Here is a 23,211-nt window from a genome sequence, read left to right as displayed (position 1 = left end):
GTGTGGAACTAGAGGGACGTAATGGAAAATGAGGCAATCAAGGATGACCCTGAGGTTTTGGCTTGAGTGTCAAGGTAGAAATTGGTGGTGTTGACTGAATTGTATTGAATTGAATTGAATTGGTGAGGAAGTTTGGGGAATGGGTTCTGTTGGGGGTCCTGTGGGAGAGACTAGGAATCAAGGGTTCTGCTTTGGCTGGAGATGTATATTAGACATCCAAGAGGAGCTGTCAAGGATTAGGAAACAGCTAAGTGATAGAAAAGGAAACTGAGGCTGAAAAATGGGTATGCAGGTACCAAGTGTTAGAACCCCACTAAGCTAAGCAGCCTCTTCTCCAGGATACGGCAGTTATCAATTATTTCCTTTAGTCAGAATTGGAAGATAAGTACAAAAGATCTGACAAGAGAAAGGTAAAAGAGACGGCAAAAGAACAGTTTTTGTTCTTTTAAGTTTGGGGAGGGGGGACTGTTTGTTTTTTTTTCCCAGCACAATCTTTAGATAAAGAAAGAAAAGTGAAACAACACTTCTGTCCTGGGGTCTAGTTAAGAACATGCACTCTGAGGCAGCTTGGGTTCAGAGACTATCTCTATGGGTTACCCCTGTGTGACCTTGCAAATGTTCCCTCAAACCTTTGCCCCTTGGTTCCTGATATATAAAATATTTTAAAATGGGACCTACCCCCATGTGTCACCATGAGGGTGAGTTAATGTGTGTGGCAAGTGCTTCCAGCAAGACACACAGCAAGAGCTCACAGACCCTTAGCTCTAAACTGAGCTTCTGCAAGAAGCCCCAGCAATGCCGAACCATTTCCAGCTATCCAGATGAGCCAAGCTTTCTCTCCATTGGGTCTTTTCCCAGTTCTTCTCTAAATAGACATAGGTGTCCCTAAAAACCAACATGCTATGAAAAATTGTGCAATGAAAACCACAAGGCTTATGGGAAAATGGGGTTTAATGGCACAACACTCAAAAACATCTTCAGTGACACATTAAAAAAATACAGGAATCAAGATTTTAAGGGACTTACCTGGTGGTCCAGTGGTTAAGATTCTGCGCTTCCAACGCACGGGGTGCGGGTTTGATCCCTGGTTGGGGAACTAAGATCCCACGTGTCACATGGCCAAAAAAAAAAAAAAAAAAATGATTTTAAATGTTTTTCCCTCAAAGGAGACTATCAAGAGAGGGAAAAGAACCCACAGAATTGGAGAAATTATTTGCAAATCATTTATCTGATAAGGGTCCAGTATCCAGAATAGATATAGAACATTTATAACTCAACAACAAAAAGACAAACAATCTAATTTAAAAATGGGCAAAGGACTTGAGTAGGCATTTCTCCAAAGAAGAGATACAAATGGCCAACAGGTGTATTAAAAGACATTCACCCTCATTAGTCATTAGAGAAATGCAAATCAACCACGATAAAATACCACTTCACACCAACTAGGATGGTCATAATTTTAAAAAGAAGGAAAGAAAAGAGAGAGAGATGGCCCAGAAATTCCACTCCAAAGTATATGTCCAAAAGCACTGAAAAACAAAAACTTGTACACAAATGTTCATAGCATCTCTAGTCACAATAACTGACATAATCCAAATGTCCATCAACTGATGAATAGGTAAACAAAATGTGGTAAATCCATAATATGGAATATTATTCAGCCATAAAAGGAATGGAGGACTGATGCATGCTACAACAGGATGAACCTTGAAAACATTATGCTAGGGGCTTCCCTGGTGGCGCAGTGGTTGAGAATCTGCCTACCAATGCAGGGGACACGGGTTCAAGCCCTGGTCTGGGAAGATCCCACATGCCGTGGAGCAACTGGGCCCATGAGCCACAACTACTGAGCCTGCGCGTCTGGAGCCTGTGCTCCGCAACAAGAGAGGCCGCGATAGTGAGAGGCCCGCGCACCGTGATGAAGAGTGGCCCCCGCTTGCCACAACTAGAGAAAGCCCTTGCACAGAAACGAAGACCCAACACAGCCATAAATAAAATAAATAAATAACATTTAAAAAAAAAAAAAGAAAGAAAATGCTCCCTATTTCACTTAAAAAATTAATTAAAAGAAAGCATTATGCTAAGTGAAAGAAGTTGGATACAAAAAGCCACACATTGTATGATTCCATTTATACAAAATATCCAGAATAAGAATAGAAGAAGAACTAACTATTGAGCTCTCACCACATGTCAGGTACTGTGCAAACACCTTTCACATGCATAAACTTATTTCATCTTTATAAAAACTGTATGAGGTATGTACAGTTATTACCTCCCATTTTACATATTAGAAAATTGAGGCACAAACCTAGGATTTAAATCTGAAGAGTCTAGTTATAGAGTATACTCTTATAACCACTACATAACCATAAGTAAAGACATTCAGATTTTAATTAAAAAAAAGAAAAACGAAAACTTAGTGCTGGTTAATCATGTCTTGTCATTAAACTTGTGCTGTCCACACAAGTCACCAGTCTGCAACCACTGTCAGGGTGAAGTCTTTTCTCTTTCTCTCAGCCTTGAATGCCTCTTTTTGGAGTATGACAGGCATGCGTTCCACACATGACTTGTTTGTGTCCTTTTTCTTTATCCATAAAATAGGCATAAATAGACCTACTTTGCAAGGGTGTATAAATATACAAAATGAACTATATAAAGCTCTATCTAGCACAATAGCTAGAACCTCACAGGCAAGAAATAAATTAGAATATGAACTGTTTTTCCTGTTGTGTCCATCTCTTTCCTACAGAGCTGGGTGTAGGCCCCCTTCTCTTTGCCAGCACAATGCACAGCACCTAGCAGGAGCCAGATAAATAGAGGATTTGCTTTGGTTGATGTTCGATCTATTTTTATACCATTTTTTCCTAATTGGAAAATTAGTGAATGTTCATTTTAAAACAAAAACTTAGCAGAAGACAAAAGCTGGGAAATTTTTAAGTTATCTTGACTATATTATTACATCTAGAAATAATATCATTTTTATACTTTAGCATTTATCTTTCCAGACTTACTTTTATGGATATTTATAATAATTCCAATATGAGATTATTCAAAACATATTCCTCTATGCAATGATTTTTTCTTTCTTTTTTTCTTTTTCTTTTTTTTTTTTTGGCCACACCACAGGCATGCAGGATCTTAGTTCCCCGACCAGGGATTGAACCCGTGCCCCCTGCAGTGGAAGCTTGGAGTCTTAACCACAGGACTGCCAGGGAAGTCTGAACAATGCTTTTTTCTTAAAAAAAAAAAAAAACAAAACATACAGATGCACACACATATTTTTCATGTGAAGTCATACATATTTACACCAAGTTTTTAAGTACTGATTATATTTTTTAAAACAAATTTTGTTTACAATATCTCCCTTTCTTATGGAACTAACATCCGACTGATTTATATTGAGTAATATATATTTTCAACATTTATTGAGAACCATTTATTGAACCAGCAATGGCTCCACACAGACCTCTGCCTCTGCCCTCGTGCCAAGGTAAACCTTCTTCACACCTTGTGATCTCAGACAGAGAGGGTGCAGCAAGATGCAAATATTGAAAAAAATTTAAATGAGCAGCCAACCCCCAAGCAAGTGCATCAGGTAAAGCAAATGTATGTGTCTGGTTTCATCTCTGACTCATTGATAGAAGTGAGTACTGGGGAGCCAGGGTATTATTTAGCCTAGCAAAGCCCTGACCAATTTAGTCTATGTCCTAGTCTGCTACTGAATCTATTCTCACTCCTACAAAGGGTGAGAGGCAGGCTGGTGAGGTAGAAAAAGGATGGACTTCACATTTCTTGATTCCACTTACTTCCTAGCAGGGTGTCCTTGAACTAGTTGCTTAATTTCTCTGAGGCCCATTTCCTTATCAGTAAAACAGAGATAGGAATAACTATCTCATCAAGTTGTTAAGAGGATTAAATGAGATCTTTCTGGATCACAAATCCAGTAGAAGCCTGATTTACTGCTCAAAGGCCCCCAGGGCTCTCCTGTGCCTTCCCGGTAAAATGCAATCCCCTTGGGAAGCCTCTCCAGCCCACTTCTCACAGGCTCCCTCGCTCGCCAGCCACAGAATGCTACTTCCCGAGATACAGTCATCCCTTCAATCCTTCACTCACCCAGCACATTTTTTTTGAGTCCCTGTTGTGAGTGAGGCCCTGGATTACATGTTAGTAATACACTGTGGAACCAGACTGACCTGAGGTCTGGTGAGGCCTCAAGGGAGTAAAGTGGCCATTACAGTCCTGTGTGCTGACTGATGCGAGAGGGAAGGGCAAGGTGCTCTAGGAGTGCATATGAAAGGCACCTTACCTAGACTTGAAAGGCCTTGGAAAGCTGTCTGAAGAAGTTGGATTGTACTTAGAGAGTGCCTCTAAAGGGATGTAGTGTGTGATCTTGCACAAATCACATCTCTGCATTTTTTTTTTTTTTGTAGGTGAGGTGTAAGGCTAGAAGAGGTCATATTTACCAAAAGGAATAGTCTTCATCCCTTTGGATATACTTTCCAAAGGTTTAGCAAATCTCCCTCCCAGCACATTCTCCATTCCCTTACAACCTTCTCATGAAAGAGCCTTTTGCTGTTCACAGCCCATGGGTGAAGTATCCCAGCAATGGGCTAGTAGAAAAGGGAGGTGCCCAGGGAAACTTTCCCTGAGAGCAACACAGGAATTTAGAAGAAGAAAGCAGGGGGCAGGGCAGTGGCAAGGGGATGATGGAATTTTTAAAAAATCACCATTCAGCAATCCAGACTGAGATAATTGATTCAGTCAAGGATCATAAACAGATGCTAAAACCATTAGATGAAAAGTTGAGAAACAGGATGCTCAAAAATCCCTTAAGTGCTCGCTTCGGCAGCACATATACTAAAATTGTAACGATACAGAGAAGATTAGCATGGCCCCTGAGCGAGGATGACATGCAAATTCGTGAACCATTCCATATTTTTATATGGGGATATATGTATACGTATAGCTGATTCACTTTGTTATATAGCAGCAACTAACACAACAATGTAAAGCAATTATACTCCAATAAAGAGGTTAAAAAAAATTTTTTAATTAAAAAAAAAAATCCCTTAAAATGGAAAGATCTGATGATCATCACCTTACCCAAATGATCAAACTCAGAGCTTTTCTCTGAAGCATTTGGCAGGGTTCTTCTCCCATGTCTTTGATATTTCATTTCAAACTTTATTCTAAGTCTTCTTTTGCCTGTTTCTCAATACGTGTGTCTCTAGAGTTTAGTCTCCTGCCCTCTTTCCTTTTTATGCTACATGTTCTTCCTGGGCAAGCTCAGCCGCGCCCAAGATCTTAACCAAAAAGCTATTTGCTGATAACTTCCGAATCTGTCTCCATTCCAGATCTCTTTCCACAACTCTAAATTCATAGTCCAGCTGCCTGCTGGCCTTCCTCATTGAGACTTCCTCAACTGCAACTTTCTTAGCACTTAACTTCTCCTCTTTTCCTGGCCCTATTCAGGAATATTTCTCATCTTGCATTCCTTAACTTAATTAATGACCTCATGATCAATCAGTTATCCAAGCCAGAAATCTGGTGTTCTTTCTTTATTCATATTGTCAGCCAGGATATATTTATTATCTACTAATGGCAAGGTACCATGTTTATTGTTAGACATGCAATAGGGGCAAAACCAATTTCAAAACCTATTTATTGGAGGAAATAAACATCAATCAAATGATCATAAAAATATATGCATAATTATAAATTGAGATAAATGTTTTGAGAAAAAAGAATAAGGAGCTGAGAAAATAAAACAGAGAACCTACCCCAGCTGAGGGGTAGGGTGGGAAAGGGGATAAGGAAATCAATTTCAGAAAATTCTTCTCTGAGAAAATATTTGAATTCAGATAAGAATTTGGAATTACTAAGCAGGGGAGGGAAAAGGTGGGTGGATAAAGAGGTGGTGGTCTCTAGGAAGAGGGAAGGACACAAAAACCTGGAGGTGCCAATTTTGAAGAAGTGAGAGAATGATGGTATGGATGGAGCACAGAGAACAATAGGAAGAGTTCAAAACCAGGCTGGAGCAATCACTGGGGCCAAAACTTGCTGAGCACAGAAAACCATATATAGTGTTTTGAACGTTACCTTAAAAATAATGGGGGACTTCCCTGGTGGCACAGTGATTAAGAATCCGGCTGCCGATGCATGGGACACGGGCTCGATCCCCGGTCCCAGAAGATCCCACGTGCCGCAGAGCAGCTAAGCCCGTGTGCCACAACTACTGAGCCTGTGCTCTAGAGCCTGCGACCCACAACTACTGAGCCCGTGCGCCTAGAGCCTGTGCTCCGCAAAAAGAAGCCACCACAACGAGAAGCCTGCTCACTCCAACAAAGAGTAGCCCGCGCAGCAAAGAAGACCCAAAGCAGCCTAAATAAATAAATAGAAAAAAAGGGAAGGCATTGAATAGTTTTTTTTTTTTTTTAACAACTGATTATCAATTTATTAAAAATGTTGATTTAAGCATCTGCAATGGTGACTTCAACCTCGACTCCTGGCTCAATACTGATGGAAGTGATCTACTTGACAATCTCAGAAGGACCGTGCAGGTCAATGAGTCACTTGTGGATCCTCATCTGGAAACAATCCCAAGTGTTAGAACCTTCACCACAAGTTTTCCTTGTAGTTATTCTGAGTCTTGGTAGGCATCCGAACCGGTCCTTTCGCTTTGAGATTCTTTTCCTTCGCGCCTCTGATCAGGTCAGCACATACCCTCTGCAAAGACTTCAAGCTGCGGCTGGGGAGGGTGATTCTAATCCGGTGAATCGCCGCCTCGGGCTTTCCGGTATCTTTAAAAGCCATAGCTGCGGACCGACTTGTTCCTCGGCGAGAGCGAACAGTGGTGAGTCAGGAGCAGGAGCGGGTGGCCCGAGGCTCCGCTGCAGCGGAGACCGCGTCTTCCTCCAAGAGAGCCATGGAACAGTTTTAAACAGGGTCGGGGGGCGATGGCAGTGTTCTTTACAATAGGCAAAAGTGGAAACAACCCAAAATGTTTATCAATTGGCGAATGGGTAAATATAATGTGGCATATCCATACAATGGAGTATTTTCATCTATAAAAAGCAATCAGAACTGATACATGCTACAACATGGATGAAAACACATCCATGAATGCGTTTTCACACACGGATGCTCAAAGAAAGAAACCAGTCATTTAAAAATATATATATATACATACATTATGATTTTTATAACCATAAAATGTCCAGAATAGACAAATCTATAGACAGAAAGTAATTTGTGTTTGCCTGGGTCTGGGGAAGTGAGTGGTGGTTGGGCAATTATGCTAATAGGCGCAGGGTTTCTTTTGGGGATGAGAAAAAGATGTAAAATTAGATTCTGGTGATAGTTGTACAACTCTGTGAATATATTACAAACCATTGAAATGTACACTTTATTTTTTAATATTTTGAACAATTTTATTTTATTTATTTATTTTTTGCCCACGCGCTGCGTGGCTTGCAGGATTTCAGTTCCCCGACCACGGATTAAACCCGGGCCACCGCAGTGAAAGCGCTGAGTCCTAACCACTAGTTCCCACCAGGGAACTCCCTGAAACATACATTTTAAATGAGTGAATTCTATGGTATGTGAATTTTACCTCAATAAAACTGTTTTAAATTAGGAGAGAAAGAAACAGAGATTTAAGCCAGATGACAACATGCCATTTTTAAATAGATGTTACTCCTGTTCACTGATTCCAAGGTCCTCTTATTCAAGATATCAAGATAGCTTGGAAACTGGTCATCAGAAGTTCATTTGGTGTAGACAGAATCAAAACAAAAGGAATTTAATGGTTTTGAGTTCGGTCTCTCATATCAGCTAAAGACAACATGATCAACTAGTGACTGATGTATTTATATATTTAACATCCTGAGAATGCTGTAGACACTCTGACAAAACTCTGAGGATTCAATTCATTCATTCATTCATCCATTCAACATCTGTTTATTGAGAACCTGTATGTGGTACTTAATAATGCATGCTTTAGGGACTTCCCTGGTGGTCCAGTGGGTAAGACTCCGCCCTCCCAATGCAGGGGGTCCAGGTTCCATCCCTGGTCCGGGAACTAGATCCCACAAGCATGCCACAGCTAAGAGTTTGCGTGCCTCAACTAAGAAGCCTGCACGCCGCAACAAAGATCCTGTGTGCCGCAACTAAGACCCAGCACAGCCAAAATAAATTTTTTTTTTAAAACAAATACATGCTTTAAACAGTAGTCATCTTTTTAAAATATTAAATTGACACCCACGGTCTGACAATAGCACTGAATATTAGAAGTAGAGGCTATTCCTTAAATCTGAATATAAGCTCTCCTAGTGCATGATTCAATTCTGGATAGTGGGAAGGTGGAAACAGGAAACTGACATTTACTGAATGTCTACAATTTGTCAAGTACTGTGCTAAGTAATTCAAAAGTATGATCTCATTTAATCCTCACAATAATACTTTGAGGTGAGTATTATCTGCAGATGAATAAACTATTCAAAGAGGTTGTGTAACTTACCCAAAGTCATACAACCTGTAAGTTAGAGAGAAGATACTTGAAACGAGGTCTTCTGATTCTAAAAACAGCGTTTTGCTTTGTTTTGGGTTTGGTTTTGTGTCTGCTGGTTCCCAAGAGAACATTTTCATAAATTAATTAATTTATTCAACAAAGATTGATGTAGCATTCCCATATGCCAGGCACTGTGCTGGACCCTACAGGTACGGAAAACAACCACTGACCTCATAGTGCTCACAGTCTAGCTAGGAAGACAAATCTTTTAACAAAGACAGTTTGAATCGTCAACATATTGTAAGATTCAACTGCCCTTATTGAATTTCACTGTGCTATGCAGTGTGTTGAATGCTTCTGCATTCAACAAGATCCCAGCCCCAACTTTCCTTCCCAACTGCATCTCCTGCCACTTCATCCAGGATCCTCTGTGCCAGACACACTGAAGTCTTCCCAGCAATGCCCTAACCCACTGCTCTTTCTTTTCACTTTCATTCTCCCTCTACTTTTGTATATGCTTCCCTTTCTGCCTTTTCCTACCTCTTAGGAAAAATAGATTTCAAAAGTTCAAGAGAGTGAAGGACTTTGGTGTCATTCTGAATTAGCCTCTTTGTATCACAGTGGTAAGTTACTTAATCTCCCAGCTTCAGGACCCCATCTATAAACTGAGAATGATAATAACCACCTCATATGATATTTGTGAAGATTAGAGTGATAAACAAGCAGAGTGTTGGCACAAAGTAGTTTCAAAAATGATTCTTGAATATGAGAATGAAGACAAGAAATGCTATGCATTAATAAAGGAAGAAATCCTTGAGAGTCAGGGATGCTTCATGAAGAAGGTAAGACTTAAGTTACTCCTTGAAAGATGAGTAGATTCTGAACAGTCACAATTGCAGGAGAGAGGCTGGATAAAGACTTGCTCTTTTTCTGTGTTTTAAATATTCTTTTATGAGATACACTGTAGAGCAGCACCAGGAACTGGCTGTAATAAGAAGGTTAAGCCTCCTTTCTTGAATAGTTAGTACACTGTATTCATAAGAATGTGGCGATTCTTCCACCCTTTTTACTCTCCTGACCCAAAAATGGCTTAAGAACTTCTCTAGTTATCCATCCACCAACTCAACTTCTGAGCCTGACTGCAGATACCTCCTCCACAGATGTCTCCTTTTTGCCGTAAGCTCACAACCATTCACTGATCCTTTTTAACAATTATTTATTGAGATGCATTAAAATCCTAAATTTTTGTTGAACTTTGACTCAGCAGTTACATTATTAGGAATTTATTCCAAGGAAATAGTCATAGTTGTACACAAATACCCAACTATAAGAATGTTTATCACAAAGACAAAAAGCCAGGGCTTCCCTGGTGGCGCAGTGGTTAAGAATCCACCTGCCAATGCAGGGGACACAGGTTCGAGCCCTGATCCAAGAAGACCCCACATGCCTCAGAGCAACAAAGCCCACGTGCCACAACTACTGAGCCTGTGCTCTAGAGCCTGCGAGCCACAACTACTGAACCCATGTACCACAACCACTGAGCCTGCGCGCCTAGAGCCCATGCTCTGCAACAAGAGAAGCCACCGCAATGAGAAGCCCGCACACCCCAGTGAAGAGTAGCCCCCGCTCGCCACAACTAGAGAAAGCCCGCACGCAGCAGCGAAGACCCAATGCAGCCAAAAATAAATAAATAAATAAAATAAGTTTATTAAAAAAAAAAAAACAAAGACAAAAAGCTAGAGGCAATCTAAATGTCCAGCAATAGGGGATTAATTATATAAATCATTGTAAATTCATGAAAGGTAATACCATACAGTCATTAGTGATGTATAAAAGAATATAGCATACATGTAAAAATACCGATGTGATTTCACACCAATATGTTAACAACGATTGTCTCTGGTGTGGCCTTATAAGTGTTTTATTTTTCTTTTCTATAATGAACACCTATTACTCCTGTATTAAGAAAGAATAGGTGTTTTTTTTGTTTTTTCCCAGAGCCACGTGGCTTGCAGGATCTCAGTTCCCTGACCAGGGACTGAACCGGGGCCATGGCAGTGAAAGCCCGCAATCCTAACCACTAGGCCACCAGGGAACTCCCTAGGTTTATTTTTTTAAGTTTATTGAGTTTGGTCTGTGGAATTTCATATTAAAGGGAAAAGGCAGAAATTTATGGGAAGAAGCCAAAAAAGATATGGGAGAAGTGCCATACCCATTTTCCTGTAATGTTTTTTAATTGGAGAAAGTGGTGAAAGATTAGCTCTCTTTCTTAAGAAAGTTACCTTTTCTCACCTTTCTCTTTTTTATCTTAATAAATGCTCAATAAATATTAGTAGTATTTTAGTAGAAAAAGTCAAACGTTTCACAAATATTACGATACAGTGGCAGAATTGTCACACTTTTCATCTGAATTGGAAAGTTGCTAAATTTTGAAGTAATTTCAAGGTCCTTTTTACGGCTTTGAAAACCTTGTTTCTTCAGACTAGGCGAAGGTAGACTTGAATGAAAAGCAGTTTTTTTTCTTCCTCTCTCTTTCTATCTTTCTTTCTGCTGAAAGATCTCAGAGCACTTATTATTTTAACAATTAATAAAATTTTTTTCTCTTTTTTAAAATGTTTTTGTTTATTTATTGTTTTTGGCTGCATTGGGTTTCGTTCCTGCGCACGGGCTTTCTCCAGTTGCAGCAAGCGGGGGCCACTCTTCCCTGCGGTGCGTGGGTTTCTCATTGCAGTGGCCTCTCCTGCTGCAGAGCATGGGCTCTAGGTGTGCGAGCTTTAGCAGTTGCAGTACGAGGGCTCAGCAGTTGTGGCTTGCAGGATTAGTTGCTCCGTGGCATGTGGGATCTTCCTGGACCAGAGATCGAACCAGTGTCCCCTGCATTGGCAGGCGGACTCCAAACCACTGTGCCACCAGGGAAGTCCCAATAAAAATTTTAAAATAAAATCATGTGAAAATTTCAAATAGAATCAAAAGTCATAAAGTAAAATTAAAAGATTTCTCTGCCCCTCCTTGCTAGGTCATCCATAATCACTTACCAAAAGTAACTTTGTGTTTCTTAAAAAAAAATTTTTTTTTTCACACACAAATGGGATCACATTACCTATACTGCTCTATAATTTATTATCTTGGCATATTTCTAGATTACATATAGGGTTTATTCACTTTTTTGTTTCATATATACATAATTTTAATGCACTTTTTCATATTCAAGAAGTCAATGTTCCATCCAATTAATTAAACTAAATTAAAACTGAGAGATGATCACTTTCAAAATCTTGGAATATCATCTTGCAATATCATTTCTGATTTCTTTCTGTGCCTGATACGTATGAGTCTTAGAAAAGCAACTACCATTTATTAAATACTACATATGTACTAAGTGCTTTACATATGTTATTTAACACAAGATAAAAATATTAGCTTCGCATTTTAGCAATGAGGAAACCAAAGTTCAGAGAGGTGAGAGACTTGTCCAAAGTCACGTAGATGGTATGTGACACAGCCTGGATTCAAACCCAGATCAGTCTGACCCCAAAGACCATGTTCTCAACCAGGTAGACTGACTCACCACTAAACCATGTGCATGTGTAAGTATGAAAAAGGAACTATAGTATACATATGACTTGGTAACCTGTTTTTTTTCACTTGAAAGTATATCATAGACATTTTTATCACAATAAATTATAATTTCATCATCATTTCTAACGACTGCCTTGCCCTTCATTATATATAGAGGATCATAAAATATTGAAGCCAATTCCCCATTGTTAGATATAGGATTGATTCCAATATTTCACTATTATAATAAAAACTGACATAAATATTCTTATTTGATGTATGTTTTAAAGCATTCTTTCATATAGAAAATGTCTTTAGTATGTATCCTTTACCTACTTCATGCAATAATTTCTTGTAGAACTTCAAAGAATTCTGCATTAAAATGAGTGCAAGGGACTTCCCTGGTGGCGCAGTGGTTAAGAATCCGCCTGCCAATGCAGGGGACACGGGTTCGAGCGCTGGCCCGGGAAGATCCCACACGCCGCGGAGCAACTAAGCACATGCGCCACAACTACTGAGCCTGTACCCTAGAGCTCGCGTGCCACAACTACTGAAGCTCATGCGCCTAGAGCCCGTGCTCCGCAACAAGAGAAGCCACTGCAATGAGAAGCCCACACACCGCAATGAAGAATAGCCCCCACTCACGGCAACTAGAGAAAGCCCACACGCAGCAACGAAGACCCAACGCAGCCAAAAAAAAAAAGTAGTCAATGAATATCTGATGAATAAGTAAATGAATAAATTATTAAAAAATAAATAGAAAAGAATCCACCTGCCAATGCAGGGAACACGGTTCGAGCCCTGGTCCGGGAAGATCCCACATGCCGCAGAGCAACTAAGCCCATGCGCCACAACTACTGAGCCTGTGCTCTAGAGCCCGTGAGCCACAACTACTGAGCCTGAGTGCCACAACTACTGAGCTGGCATGCCTAGAGCTGGTGCTCCACAGCAAGAGAAGCCACCGTAATGAGAAGCCCGCACACCACAACCAAGTGTACCTCCCTCTCACTGCAACGAGAGAAAGCCCGTGCGCAGCAACGAAGACCCAACTCAGCCAAAAATAAATAAATAAATAAATTCATATTAAAAAAAGAGTGCAAGCTTCTCAAGAAATAATACATGTAAGAAAGCAAAAATAATTCCTTTTTGTTCTAATGCTTTACTTAGTTGACAACACTTAGTTTTTTCTTTTTTTGAATTTTTGAATTTTATTTTATTTTTTTATACAGCAGGTTCTTATTAGTTATCCATTTTATACATATTAGTGTATATATGTCAATCCCAATCTCCCAATTCATCACACACACATACACCCCCACCACTTTCCCCTTTTGGTGTCCATACGTTTGTTCTCTACATCTGGACAACACTGGTTTTTTTTTTTTTTTTTTTTTTTAATTTATTTATTTATTTATTTTTGGCTGTGTTGGGTCTTCGGTTCGTGCGAGGGCTTTCTCCAGTTGCGGCAAGCGGGGGCCACTCTTCATCGCGGTGCGGGGACCGCTCTTCATCGCGGTGCGCGGGCCTTTCTCTATCGCGGCCCCTCCCGTCGCGGGGCACAGGCTCCAGACGCGCAGGCTCAGCAATTGTGGCTCACGGGCCCAGCTGCTCCGTGGCATGTGGGATCTTCCCAGACCAGGGCTCGAACCCGTGTCCCCTGCATTAGCAGGCAGATTCTCAACCACTGCGCCACCAGGGAAGCCCCAACACTGAGTTTTAAGGGGAAATTGGAAACAATCTAAATGACTAGCAAACAATTTTTTTTTTAAAGCTATTGCACTTTTCATTTAATTAATTAATTTATTTATTTTTGGCTGCATTGGGTCTTTGTTGATGCACACAGGCTTTCTCTAGTTGTGGAGAGCAGGGGTTACTCTTCGTTGTGGTGCGTGGGCTTCTCATTGCAGTGGCTTCTCTTGTTGTGGAGCATGGGTTCTAGGCACGTGGGCTTCAGTAGTTGTGGCTCTCAGGCTCTAGAGCACAGGCTCAGTAGTTGTGGCGCACGGGCTTAGTTGCTCTGTGGCATGTGAGATCTTCCCGGACCAGGGCTCAAACCTGTGTCCCCTGCATTGGCAGGTGGATACTTAACCACTGCGCCACCAGGGAAGTCCCAACAATTTTTTTTTTTTTTTTTTTTTGGCTGTGTGGCTCGTGGGATCTTAGTTCCCTGACCAGGGATTGAATCCGGCCCTCAGCAGTGAAAGCACAGAGTCCTAACCACTGGACTGCCAGGGAATTCCCACAAACAATTTTAATATAAAGTATAAATCTCCACTGTCTAATACGGCAACCACCAGCCACATATGGTTATTTAAATTTAAATTAAATTAAATTTAAAATTCAGTTCCTCAGTTTCACTAGCCATATTTTAAGTGTTCAGTTGCCCCATGGGACAAGTGACGACCATATTGGATGGGGTAGATATAGAACATTTCCATCATTACAGAAAATTCTATTGAAATGTGCTGATACAGACCACTCATACTATGAAATACTATACAATATTTTAAAGGAACTCAGAAGACCTATATATACTGACATGGAAGGATACAATTTTTTATTTGTTTTTAACTTTTTATGTAAGTGGTTATTGACTCATAGGGCCATGAGATTTTTATAATAATTATACAAGAATGTAGTCATGTGCAGTGTGAATTTTTTTAAATAACTAGATTTTTTTAAAAACATCCTATAAAATTAAATTTATAGAGTAGTGAAGGGACACCGTGAGGAGATGAGGTCACTTCAACTTAACTTATTGGGGAAAGTTTTCATGGAAGAGAACACTGAGCTGTCTCAAAAAGTTAGCAAGTAAAGGGATACAAGGCAGAGAAAAGAGGAAACGTATCTATGGGGTTGGATGGAAGAGTAAAGCCACAGATGAGGATTTAAAGTCCAAAGTACTTTGACCAGTTTTACATTTGGGGAGTGTTATGAGAATTAAGTAACGTAATATATAATGAAAGCACTTTGTAAACTATAAAGTACTGTCTAAACTAAAAAGATTGTTGTAGGAATCAAAAAGCACAATCTGTATGCTTTGAAAACTGGTGTGCTTTGAAAACAAAATACATGTAAGATAACCTTCTTTATATGAAAATAAATGAAATTACTGATAAATGCAATTACACAAATAACAAATGCCTATATAGCTTTACATATGCATTGACTGAATTAATAGACTATTTAGTTGTTTCATACATCTAAAGGGTCACTATTATAAATTGCATTCTCATAATTATTTGAAAAAAAAAGAAAAGCAAAAACATCTACCCAGAAATATCATTCTACCTCACTATGACTTCGTTTTTCTTTTGCATAAGCCTGGGTCTTTCAAATAATCCACAAGCAAATAGCTCCATTCTGTAGATGAGAAATTATAAAAGACCATGTAATCAGCTGACAAAGGAACTGAAAACAAGCCCAGAGGAAATGCATGGCTCTTCTTACAAAGTCACAATGTACTGTTCTGTTTGCCTCCCACTCTCAAAGTGTATATTCCTGACATTTCTTGTCTTATAATTGGACTTTATGAATGAGAGCTGTAGGATGCTGTCTGGTGAATGATCTGAAAAGGATATGCTGAAACACAGTGGAGGTGCTGCAAACACTGAATGTTAGGTTTTGTGTGGGAACTTGAATAAGAGGCATGAATTAGAAATTCAGAACCCCAAATTTTATTCTATATAAAATAAGGGCTATTTTCTCAGTCCTTAATGGAGACTTTGAGTAGGTTTAGGTGACATATAATGTGGAAACCAAATGTATAGGCTTGGATTTCAGAATAGTCTGGAGTCCCATGGCTTCCCAGAGTTTACCCTTTACAAGTGCTCGGGCGAGAAAACAGGAGTTCAATAACTTTTCATCGTCTTTAATTTCGTTTCTGCATCCCAACTGCTGAGCTACTATTAAAACACATACTTATTAACATTTCTATAGCATGTTGTTCTTTCCAACGTGCATTCAATTTCATATCTCACGTGGTCCAGCTGATGAATACCACCAGTTACTCGAGAATTAGTTCACTGGGATTCTGGAAATAATCAGTCATATTCAGTAAACTTTTCCTGTGTGCCTACTATGTGCCACATGAGAACCAGCAGCTGGACAGTTTTATTCACATTCAGATGGGTCACAACAAGGATTCTCTTTTGTTGGCAAAAAACTGGGGGGAAAAAAAAACATTTCCAAAGCAGGGCAGGCAGGAATCAAAAAGTAGGCTTGAAAAAATTCTCCAAGGAAACAGGCCATTATGTTAATGGTCTCTGTTTGTCTCTGGGTGGTAACATTGTGGGTTTTTTCCCTTCATTATGCTTTTTTTATACTTTCTAATTTTTTTCTACAATAGGCATATATAACGTATAAACAGAAAATAATAAAGTAAAAATCTTAAAAGAAAAAGAGTCTCCAAAAGACTACACAAAACAAGGAAGAGATTCAAATGTAAATAAGTCCATTGATTGGTATAGTTGACTGCCAATCATATTGATGGACAGCATGACTCCAGCTACTTAATTGATTGTTTTTTCTAAATCAAGCATTGGGCCTCAGCCTTTGGTAAGAAGGAAGTATACTATTCACCTTATGAAGGTATTAACTCTTCCTGGACTCTAGGACTTTGCCCTTAGGAAAGAAGAATTCATGCAACACCTCTCCCCCAAAGCCCTAAAATAACTTGAACTTTTCATCTGTTTTTATCAAAGGTAAGCATGAGACCCTAAGGAGAATAATATTGTATCGTGGATTAGTATACGGCATTTACAGGTTAAAAACAACCACTGCATCAACAACAACAACAACAAAAAGTAGAAAATTCAGCCATTGCCTTTTGTTTTTACATTTGTGTGAACCTTTCTGCCATTAGAAATTTCTAGGCCCAGCTAAGTTCTGATTAGTGAGAAAATCAGAGGGAGCCCCCAGTGTATGAAAGGGTTATTCATCGAGGGCTGAGCACGACAGACCTCGGTCCACAGTGAGTTATCCTGTGCACATACCCTCCAAGTACAGATGGCTCCCCGGGGCAGGAATGAAAGATGAAGAGAGAAACGGCCCTCCAACGGAATACAGTATGTTAATTCACTTAGAAGGCACAAGGGTGTGTCTGCTTTACTGACTTTTCCGAAGGCACAGAATTTGGCCCTATTTCTAGTTATAGTAAATATGTTTGCTCCTTAAAATGTGCCTCTAAATTTCCCCCAAGTGAAGGCCATGGCTTATCACCAAATTCTAAGAGAGCTGCTTGCTGATTTGAAAACACTTGAGGCCACTTGGGTCTCAGAGACACTGGAGGCCCAGACGTCACCTTTGTCTTCACCCTCCCCCCAAAGCTCCCAAGAGCAGGCAAGGCCTTTCACTCATGAGTTCTGGCAGTTGGCTGAGGCCTCCCTGATGAGAAAAGAAAGGGGGGAAACTGTGCTGGGTGAGGTTGGCCTCTCCTAACGCTTATTAATAGAGAACATGTGGGCTGAGGCAGAGGCGGGGTCTGGGGTTGCTGAGTAAACAGGATGGGATGAGAAAGAGAATGATGCTTTTATATTCTTGTCTATTATAGATCCAGGGAGGCTCTTTAATGGAGATAAAAGGGAGAGACAGATTTAAAGGAGGTCGCTTCCAAAGCTAAACGTGCCAACCACTGATGTCTACTTTCCCATTTCCCATGAAAGGGAGCTGTGTGGTCAACCAGGATTGCTTACCAACCTGCTAACCAGATTTCACTAAAGTTTTCCTGATCTGTGGCTCTGTTACACCTCTATCATTTGAGAATTCTATTTTAGACCTTTCATTTATTTATTCATTCCGCTAATGTTAATTGAGTGCTACTATTGCCAGGCACTGTTTGGGGCACTGTGAACACAGCAGTGAACAAAACAGCCTTCGTGGACAGTCTAGAGAGAAAGGTGAGGAATAAAGAATTAGCATACACGAGTGCAGACCGTGACACCAACCAGATGCAGGTGCCAGGGGAGCCAGGAGATACTAATCCAGACTTTGTCTGGGGAGGGGTGGTCAGGGAGCGCACCCCTGAAAAAGGAATCCATGACACCTGAATTGGGTCTGGAGTTAGCCAGCTGGAGGAGGGAGGGGATGGCTTAAAGCTTGACAGGACAAGAACATTGTAAATGGGGGTAACAGCACCATTGCTTAAAAAAGTCATGTTCCTCTCAGGAATGAGAGAGAAGACAGAGGTACCCCAAGGACTTTAAGGAAGGATGCTATAGAAACTACATAAAAAGTATGCTGGTGTTCCAGAGAACACACAGGTGAGATGCCACACTTAGAGGAGGAATGAGAAACAGGGCTGTTTGCATTTGAGACTTTTTTCCACATGCTGACCTATTTTTTGACTCGAGCCCATAAATGCCTTTTTATAGAAAGGGAATTAAAGACTATGAGGCAGGCAGATATGTAAGGGAGTTTTTCCTTTCCTTATTGAAAAATGCTGATGTTTCTACAAATGTACCGTTTAAAGTGTCTTCTTAAGTATGTTTGCCCCTGTGGTCTTAGAAGCAGCGTTGCTAAGATAAACGATCACATTTTAAATTTTGTGTTGACATCTGAATATCAGGAAGGTTTCTTACCATTAAAATTTAATTTTTAATACTATCTATGTATCTCTCTATATAGATATATATCATATATACTGAGTATTTGGAAGATTGCTATATAAACTTGAATCTTCCCCAAAATCATAAAAAATACACAGGAAAGTATATATGATAAAGTTTTAACCACAAAAAACATAGCTAGTACTGGAGAACTGAACAGTTACAGATTTTTTTTTTATTTATCAATTTCATTTCAGACAATATAAAAGAATGAGAACTTTGTCAATATAAAAAAAACGCTTTATTTCATGCCATTATTTCTTTTCAATCTGCTAGCTAAAAACATGTCCATATCAAGCTTTTGTTTCTTGATCCTTATTATAGTTTCCATAAAAATCATTAGAAATATACTGTCTCAAAAAGAGAAGCTGATTCCTCTCCTGTCCAAATTGTTAGTTTTCTGATTGACTTTGAAAACCAAAACTTTACTCTCTTTGAGGGAAAATAATCTATTTTTCTAGAGAATTTCAATCTGTCAGTCACTCTGATAGACGCATAGCTCCTACTGTATTATTTTTTGCTTCAGCTAACATATGTTAAAACAAAATCATTTTTTAAAGCTGAAGACAATTCAACATTCTGATTAGCTCCAAAAGTTCTGTAGTCAACCAGCGACTGCCAAGTTTCCCCAGTGTAAGCCATTATCCTGACTCATTTTCTTCAAGGATCAAACAAGTGCGTGTGTGATCTGCCCCAGAAATAAGCGTTGCATCCAAACATTCTGTCTTAGCAAAGAAGTTCGAGCTGCTAAATTTGTAATGTGCATATCTTTCATTTTAAATCTCACAGAAAGATACTTTAGCTCCAAGACATGAGATGATTAAGAAGGGGAAAAAAAGTTCAGGAAGTCTTCACTTTTCATCATTTTTAGTCAATGATCCATTTGTATGTTGGCCACAAAGTATTGCTACAATGAATTACTATATGCAGGCAGAGGCTACAGTTTTCACTGATATTTCTTCTCGAGGACTAGAGAATTCAGTGCTTTGGTCAAAAGTATAGATTGAGTTTAGGTAGTTGGGGATATTTTTCAGCAATTCTTTTTCATGGAAATACTGCTATGAAAAATTATTTTGGTTTACGTTGAAACAAGTTATTGTGCACACCAAGTGTTATATAAGTCAGTCATCCAAAAGAACCAAGACATCTGGAAACATGGCCAAGGTCACCAAGTTGCTATCCTGAAGGTAGAAACCTGATTAAAATGTTAAACAAGGGACTTCACTGGTGGCTCAGTGGTTAAGAATCCGCCTGCCAATGCAAGGGACACGGGTTCGAACCCTGGTCCGGGAAGATCCCACATGCCACGGAGCAACAAAGCCCGTGCACCACACCTACTGAGCCTAAGCTCTAGAGCCCGAGAGCCACAACTACTGCAGCCCGCGTGCCTAGAGCCCGGGCTCCGCAGCAGAAGAAGCCACCGCAATGAGAAGCCAGTGCACCACAACAAAGAGTAGCCCCCGCTCGCCGCAATTAGAGAAAGCCCACGCGCAGCAACGAAGATCCAACACAGCCAAAAAAAAAAAAAAAAGTTAAACAAGTCGGTGGAATAAAATGAGGGAACTAGCTTACTTGCTTGCTTTTTCTGCCTTCTTTCCTTCCTCCCTCCCTCCCTCCCTCCTTCCTTCCTTCCCCCCTCCTGTCTCTGTCACTCTCTCTCTTTTCCTTTCTCTCTTTTTTTAATCCAGATATCTTTAGCCTGAAGCCTGTTTGTTACATGTTTTTATGACTCATCGGCATTAAACCACACTTCTGTCAGCCAGAATAGTTATAGCATACCAATTATTTAAATTGTCAGAACCCTCAGGTAAAAATGCTTCAGGGGTCAAAAAGCAGCAAGTCTCTTCAGCATGTGAAGTTGCTTCTCCCCGGGGTTGAACTGGCCTTTCCTCTGAATCAGAGGGAAAAACATACTTCGACTTCGAGCTGGAGCTTCTTCCCTGCCATCTGGAAATGGACGTTCTGAAAGACAACATTGTCACTGACCCACCACTCCTTGGAGGTGAGCCAGGGCTTCAGGGAGACTAAGCAACAGGAAGAGGCAGACGCTAAGCCTCTAGTTCTCAAAAGTAGCTGCTCAGCAGAGTCACCTGGCAAGTTTTTTAAAACTGTTCGGATGCCTGGGTTCGATACAATGGCCTTGGTATTTTTAAAAGCAGCAAAGCTTGAGGATCACTGTAATACAGTATATGAATTTCATATTAAGGCCTTAGATAAATTAAGGTTAAAAGAAACTCTCCCTCATCTGAGCTGGAAAATGAATCCCCCCCCCCACCAAAAAAAAAGAGGAAACAGTTCTTACTACAGCATTCCTCAAAATTATTCTGTGGTCATGGCCATCTATAAATCCATTAAGATTATTAATCAGTTTACTTGGCCCCTCTTCAGAAGCTCTATGTCAGAAACTTTACATCTAAGCAACTTCAAACCCCTGTCAGTACAAACACCTTGTTTCTTTGCTTCTCAGGCCTCCTTGCTAGAGAGGAATAGAAAACTAGGTTGCCAGGTACAATACTAGTGAGGTGTTCTTTTCAGAGGGGCAGCCCTTACCTAGGTCCAGCAATTGTGGTCTGGCAGGAATGTGCACCCAGGGACTCCAGATCTTCCTATTTTTCAAGAGAAGCCAGAAATCTTTGTATTTATGCGAAGTCTTCCGGTTTCTACATGTTGGCAAGTAATTCAATTGTGAATAATCAAAACACATCTGCCGACCAAAATCAAGCTGCCAGTTCGCAACCTCTGGCCTGGAAGGCCTTTATCTCACCTTCATGTGGCTAACTCATACTCAGCTTTCAATACTCTCTTCTGGAGACAGTTCTTTTGAACTGCCAACACCCCCAGCCTGTCCTTTACCCCGGGTCTCTTCAGCATACCTCGCCTCCAAAGCTTATCTCCCTACAATGTATCTCTCTCCCCTAGTAACTATCCACCCCCTGAGGGCAGAGATAGTGCCTTAGTCTTTATTTTAGGAGTTAACTTTATTTTAGTATGTTAATCCCAAATTGGATTCTGACTCGGCAAACAAATTTTATTAAATGCTTACTACGTGTACATATAAAAATTTAACAAATTCAAATTACGGTCCCTCTGAAATATACATGAAGAAAGTACACACTAGGAAAAGAAGTTTCCTTCTCGAAATAGATGCCTTTACCGTTGTGATTTGCATTTTCTCCCAGATCTAACTCCCTTGTAAGCATCCTCAGAACATCTCCAAATGGCACGTTTATCCTTAGAGTCTTGCTTAGTGGGTAAGAGAGCAGCCTTGGAAAGCCAGTATGGGTTCAGATTTGGGCTCTGCCACCTGGGTGACCTTGGGAAAGTTACTTGACTTTCTTATTCTAAATTTCCCTGCAGTATTTAAACTAGGGGGAATAATAGAACCTGCCTTAAAGGGTTGTTGTGAGGATTAATTATGCCAACAACTACCTACTGTGCTGGGCCATTACTATTACCAATGATTGAACGCGGTGCCCTCCAAGAACCCTGCAGAGTAAGCATTAATATCCCCATTTTGTAGATGAGGGACCAATGAGACTCATGTCAACTGCCCAAGGTCACTCTGCTAGTACATCACAGAACTGGGATGTGAGCACAGACCTGCCACCAACCAAGCCCATTGCTTTTCCAGTTATATTAGAGAAAATTTAACCCAGTCTTCCCAAATGTTTACCAGATTGCCAGCACTTAAAACCCGCTCCCACACATTAAGCTAGCCCTGTTCACCGTAACAAGTACCCAAGTACAAGTAAATTTCTTTTATCATTATATTAATAATAATAAGAGCTAACACTGTTGAGCTCTATGTTGTGCTAACAAGTGTCTTTCATTGTCTTCTTTAATCTCTGTGAGGCACTGATTATTATTTTCAGATGAGAACATTGAAACCCAGAAAGTAAAGTCACTTGCCCAAGGACACAAAGTAGTGTTTAAGCCTAGACTCCAAAGTCATTAAGGGTCATTAACCTCTCCGCCAGGCACTGGGATTTCCCAGATCAATACAATTTCATTAAATAATAATAATAATAATAAAATTACAAACCCACTTACCAACTCCTTATTTCAATTCCATCAACTCATAAAAGAACGAACATGCTAACACAAAAACCATGGAGAGTTCATAATCTCTGAATAAAATAATTAAACACATTTAACTTTATGAAAAGTTCCAGACACTGTTTTAACTTTTCTGTGTGAACTGGTGGAAGCTTTGTCTCCACCCTTGCCTCCCTGCTGCGGTTTTCCCTTGTCCTTCCCCACCTGATCACCTGTAGCCCTTTCACTTCATCATTTCTTCTCTTTGACTCTATTCCTCCTACTTATTCCTTCCTTCAGAGCCAGGATAATTGCCCCAAAATTAGGCCTGGAATCATCTGAACTGGGATTAGGAAACTCGAATGCCAGGGAGATAAGTGGGTTGGTCCAACCAAGGCAATGGGGAAACGGCCCAGCTGCCAGGACTTAGATGGTCCTGTGTGCAGAGCAAGTGGTCATGGAGGGAGGCCATGGTGCACCACGGCACGCAATGCACAGTCCAGG

At 40.2% G+C, this 23,211-nt stretch overlaps 1 non-coding gene and 1 pseudogene across 1 annotated transcript; one reads left to right on the top strand and one right to left on the bottom strand.

Moving 5' to 3' along the window:
* The first annotated feature begins 4,833 nt into the window (after window positions 1-4,833).
* Window positions 4,834-4,940, top strand: LOC114235668 (U6 spliceosomal RNA). The gene has a single exon (XR_003621792.1). It is a non-coding gene; the product is annotated as a U6 spliceosomal RNA (small nuclear RNA).
* Window positions 4,941-6,470: 1,530 nt separating this feature from the next.
* On the bottom strand, window positions 6,471-6,962 carry LOC103019828 (40S ribosomal protein S20-like; annotated as a pseudogene).
* Window positions 6,963-23,211: the final 16,249 nt, after the last annotated feature.

Source organism: Balaenoptera acutorostrata, chromosome 4, assembly GCF_949987535.1.
Source record: "Balaenoptera acutorostrata chromosome 4, mBalAcu1.1, whole genome shotgun sequence".
NCBI lineage: Eukaryota > Metazoa > Chordata > Mammalia > Artiodactyla > Balaenopteridae > Balaenoptera > Balaenoptera acutorostrata.
This window is presented reverse-complemented; position numbering and strand designations above follow the sequence as displayed.